This window comes from Phycodurus eques, chromosome 7, assembly GCF_024500275.1.
Source record: "Phycodurus eques isolate BA_2022a chromosome 7, UOR_Pequ_1.1, whole genome shotgun sequence".
NCBI classification, from domain to species: Eukaryota; Metazoa; Chordata; class Actinopteri; order Syngnathiformes; family Syngnathidae; genus Phycodurus; species Phycodurus eques.
In genome coordinates, this window is record NC_084531.1 from 18,655,261 (window position 1) to 18,661,107 (window position 5,847).

The window sequence follows — 5,847 nt, forward strand, 5'->3', positions numbered from 1 at the left end:
TGCATAGTCACGTATACACACAAAACACCAGAAGAAACAAATTAGGCATATTGATCGGTTAGTCAATCATTAAGAATTTGTGTGGAATTGTTTTATCTCATCTTGAAGAAATTTAGACAAAATAGTTCACTGTTCATTTACTCTCGTGAACTATTGTGACAAGTTGAGCTTGCCTGCACTGTGGCTCAGTACAACACTTGCTCGGAAACAGGAGTTCAGAACATTCAGAGAGGAATTATCCTATCCCATATCTAACAATTATTTTTATAAAATCCATTACGATTGAAAATTGTGCAAGAATCTGTAATAGGTTTGTATTTGTCGACTTTAAAGCATGTGCAAGAGTTGAGCACTCTTAAAATGTCTTGCCGCAACATTCTCCATCCACAAACAATGGAAACACTATATTTGTCACGTATGGGGAGGAGCTGGATCCAAGAGCAGGCGGAGGCAGATGTAAAATGATGAACAGTTTATTGAGGAAAGGAAACGGTGGTGGTCCGAGGTGAGATCACCTGGGGGAGATCGGTGGGGAGGACAGGCGGCTGACATGGATCAGGAACACGGGGGGAAACACTGAGAACAAGGAGACACAGGAGTCAAAAAAAGGAAACGAGGAATGGAGTTGCTTACATGAGGTAAATGGGCCGTGGTACTGCTGTAAGTAACTGCAATACTTTGGCAAGATTTTCCAGGAAGAGGCAGGCTTATATACCGGTGGTGATGAGGCTGATTGGAGACAGGTGCTGAAAACAGCGAGGGGAGGAGGGAGAGAGAGAGGACGCTAAGCGCCCTCCCGGCTCCAATACTGGAACTGCGGGGCAGTATAGACAATATTTTCCCATTAAAATCGTCTTTTGAATTGCCAAAAAGTCACAGCATGTATGGATAAGCCACTTTGTTTTCATGAAATCCATTAAAACACATTTTCTCTAATCACCCAAAAATGTCAGTTTTCTATTAATTAGGATGATTTAGTTTTCGTACAGAATCTTACTAAATTCTAGACTCACGCAGTCTATTAGATAGCATTGCATTAGATGCATTGGCTAAGGCTCATCACAAAATACTCCTGAAAGACTCTTAAAAAGATGAACACATTTCATACAACGCCCTCCATTATTTGAATTTCCAACACATAATTGTTTATAGTCATACTTGACAGCTGGATAAGAAAAGCACAATAATTTGGCTGAACACATCTTTTGGAGAGTTGCGTTCTTAATTACATTATTTCATGAATATCCAGATGTCGTGCCTGAACGCAACTATAGACATAATAATAATGTAATAAGCCTCTAGGGTCTGTGACAGTAATATTTGCAACATTTTCAACTTGACAAATCAGCGCTTACTGTATCTTAACAGCGACGGGAAGAAGCAATTGGAGATGATACAAACAGTGAGCCTCTGTGTCACTGCCAAGTTATCTCTCAACACACGCGTCACCCTAAATACAACGCAGCAGGAGGGGGAACACAAAAAGATTGTTCCAGTCTAAATATTACATTGGAGTGCATCAAAATACTGTCTCAGAAAAGGACAAAACACAGCCATGCTGGCTGCTTTTATTTACTGCATGATTGCGCACTTGGTCGGCCATTGGCGTCGCATCCTGCAATTTGATCTACTGTTATTTTTTGATCTTTTCCATTTGTATTTATTTGACGTATAGGTGTGCAATAAAATCATAGCACTGTCTGCCCGCTCAAAAAAGAAAGAAAGAAAAAAAAGCATGCATACACACACACACACTGTAATCAATCTATGGATCATCATATCAACAAATGAGTAATTAGCAATAGTAGATTTAAATAATTTAAAACGTTTTTAATTGTCTTGAATCTAAGTGTGAAGTCATTCAGCAGCTCACGGAGAATCCATTGGCGCATAAGCAGTATGGCTTTTTAATGTCACCCGATAAGCATTGACAGCCCTTTCAAAGCTTCTCAGGCACAATACACTCCACGTAAGCCCTTCCTTGTTCCCTCATCCTCACAGTCATCCTCATGTGAATCACACTTTATGCATGGGACTCTTTAAGGTTGTCCATTTGCCTCTGCAAGTTTGTCTCAGAGGAAGATGGTGGTTCAAAAATCATGAAAAATAAACAACTAAGAACATCTTCTTGACTGACTTGACTATTACGTTCATTTATTTCTGCTATTCCTATTTAGTATGCAGTGAGCAGCCCTGTGCTCATGTTTCCCATTCTTCTCCAAGGGGTAGAAGACACAACCATCTAAGATTTTACAGAAATGCTCAGGATTCTTTTTTCAGCTTTGTATGGCCCCTCGTAGGTCACTCATGGGGCATGATCATGTGTGTCCCAAATCCCTAATAAAAGAGTTCGGGTGTTTTCATGATAGACCTGGGGGTTGTGTCATTGTTTCTCCAGACAAGACTGTGGTAGGTTGATTGAAGAATAAATTGCCAATAGGTGTGATTGCGAGTGGTTGTTTGTTTACATGTGCCCTGCGATTGGCTGGCGATGGCGACCTGTTCAGGGTGTACCCTGCCTCTCGCCTGAAGATAGCTGGGACAGGCTCCAGCATGCCCGCGACCCTAGTGAGGAGAAGCGTTACGGAAGATGGATGGCTCTGTAATATTACACTTCATGAACTTCTTTTCCTTTCAGCTTATCCCATTGCCACAGAACGTCATCGATTTCCACGGAAGCATATCGTGTGCATCCTCCTGTTTAACACCAACTGCCCTCATGTCTTCCCTCACTACATCCATCAACCTTCTCTTCGGTCTTTCTCTCGCTCTCTTGGCTGGCAGCTACATTCTCATCATCCTTCTACCAATATATTAACTTCTTCTCTGGACATGTCCAAATCAACAAAGTCTGCTCTCTCTCTCTCTCTCTCTCTCTCTCTCTCTCTCTCCCACTCTTTCCCTCTCTCTCTCTCTCTCTCTCTCTCTCTCTGCTAACCTTGGCTGTCCCTCTGATGAGCTAATTTCTAATTTTATCCAACCTGGTCACTCCGAGAGCGAACCTCAACATCTTAATTTCCGCCACCTCCAACTCTGCTTCCTGTTGTCTCTTCAGTGCCACTGTCTCGAATCCGTACATCATGGCTGGCCTCACCACTGTTTTATAAACTTTGCCCTTCATCCTAGCAGAGACTCTTCTGTCACATAACACACCAGACACCTTCCTCCACCCGTTCCAACCTGCTTGGACCCGTTTCTTCACTTCCTGACCACACTCACCATTGCTCTGGACGGTTGACCCCAAGTATTTAAAGTCCTCCACCCTTGCTATCTCTTCTCCCTGTAGCCTCATTCTTCCCCCACCACCCCTCTCATTCATGCACCTATGTTCTGTCTTACTTTGGCTAATCTTCATTCCTCTCCTTTCCAGTGCATGTCTCCACCTTTCGAACTATTCCACCACCTGCTCCCTCCTTTCACTGCAGATCACAATGTCATCTGCGAACATCCTCTCAAAAAGACGACACTGTTGGACATTCCTGTAAACTCTACAGTTGTTTACCACATACCTTACAGTAAAATACTTTAAAGTGATTTTGCAGTAATTAACTCCAGTTTCTACGGTATCACGGGATTTTAGTTGACGTCACACAGAGAGTTCCTGTATTTTGCATGCAGCAAAATTGTGAAGCCAGCATGAATTGCGCTATAAAATGTTGAACTATTTCTGTAATAAAGATGTTAATCTTTAATGTTCATGAACGATAAGGATTAATGTAACATTGATTATGTGTATTATGTTACCCATAGTTCTCCAAATGTGTGTCTTATTTAACTTTTGCTTTACTTGTATGTTGTGCTTTTTTCATGACACCCTGACTGTGGGTTGTGTGCAATAGAGTGACATCCATCATTCTGCTGCATACTAAATGAAGCTAGAGTAAGATTCCATGACCTACTTATTCTGCAAGCCAAAAAGGATCTTGTTTACCTTGTATAACCAGTCAGGACCACAATAATAGAAACACTGGTTTGACATGGTTATTAGTAAGTACTGCCATCAAGTTTACAATAACGTAGTTACTGGAAAAGTTAAGCTACTGGAAAAACCCTGTGAAATACCTAACTGTGGACATGTAACTCACTTTCTGGTGTACATTTTGTTGTTCTTCTGTTTTAATTCCTATTGTTAAAATAGCCATATTGTACTAAGTAGATAGAGATGTCAAGGGATCTTTTTTGTTTTTTTCAAGAAAACTTTGTGTGTGTAATGCAACACGAGCTGAGACTAGAATGAGCCTCAACTAAAAACCTTGCTTAAGATGGTAAATCATGCCCGCAGCCTCAAACAACCAATAAGACATTATGCCAGAAGCCTCAAACAGTGAGCCAAGTACCTGAACTTGAACAAAGGTGGAACAAAAAGAAAAGGAAGCACGATGCAGCATGTCGCTACGTAGCTCACCAGCAAGCTTTGTGGGCTTCCCAGCCACGCAGCACTTGTAATCACGATCCAGTTCTGACTGTGGGTGAGTAACACCGTTTTCCGATAGTTTGATACGTTCCGTGTACTGTGAACTGTAAGGACACACATAGTGGTCAGTGCATATACATGAAGTAAAAATGAAAGAATATGTGAGGCAAATAAACAGAAGTGGGTCCCAAAATATTTGACGATATAGTTTATTACAACTAGATGTGTGGCTGTCCTGTGATCTGGAGCAGGGCTTTTTTATGTGTTAGGGTACCTCGCTGGGGAGCACTAAATGACTTCAAAAACAAATAATGTGTTTTTAAACCTGTTCAGCTCAGTTCAACATGTTCAACAAAATAATTTGTTAGTGGATGCTAATATTTTAGAATCATCATTTACAGTATGTATTATATATATATATATATATATACATACATATACACACACACACACAAGGTTATACACCATGCAGCACTGGACAACGTACAGGAATAAAATAAATTTTCTGGTATGGCAAAAATCATTCTGACTATCATTCTGAAATCACACAAAGGCATTGTAATTATTATTATTATTTTTTTTTTTTTACATCTTTGTTAAAATTGTATTATTTTACTAGTGTTTCAGTCAGGTTTTAAGTAGCCCACAATTTAAGTGTGAATTTAGAAAATAAAAAAAATGGTTGGGTTCATTCATCTAAGTGGCATTATTTTAAAATTCCATTTACTGAGATTTATGTCAGTTTGTGGATTATATGAAGAATTAGTCCTGCATGGACCTTGATACATCCCGGATGTATCTTGATGGAGAACCATTAGAGAATGACTCATTTGAAAAGAAAAGGTGCTGGCCTTTACCCGAAGAGAATATAATTTTCCTTCAGCCCACATTTGTGCCTGATTGGTGGGTGGAGCCTCCTGGCTTGATTACAACCTGCCTCATTTGATATTTAGGTGAGACTCCAGTGTAGAACGACAGCAAAATTGCCTTGCTTGGCGTTTTTGACCTTGTTTGACCTCACTTACCCGTTGCTACCTGTTTCATCATTTCCAGGAGTACTTAGGGTTTGTTATTGGTATGTACTGCTGTGATTTTTTGTATCTGCTTTCTGATTAAACAGTACCATCTTTCTACTGTGACTCTGTTTGTCTCTTTGTCTTGTCTACTTCTTCCTGCATTATTGACCTTGTTTTAGTTGGTAGACTGCCACCAACAGAAGTCTATTATTCACTTCTTCCCTCGTCATTCTATTGTCTTCAAATTTCGTCCTGTGTGAATGTGGGTGAGCTCGAGTGCTTATTATGCCGCTCCCGAGTTGTGAAATGCTAATTAAGGTGTTGTAAATGCACCGCTCATTTCCTAGCAGTAAACATTCAGGAATATTTTTAATGACTTTAGGGTGAAGTTTATTTTTTTATTTGTGTCCATGCTGA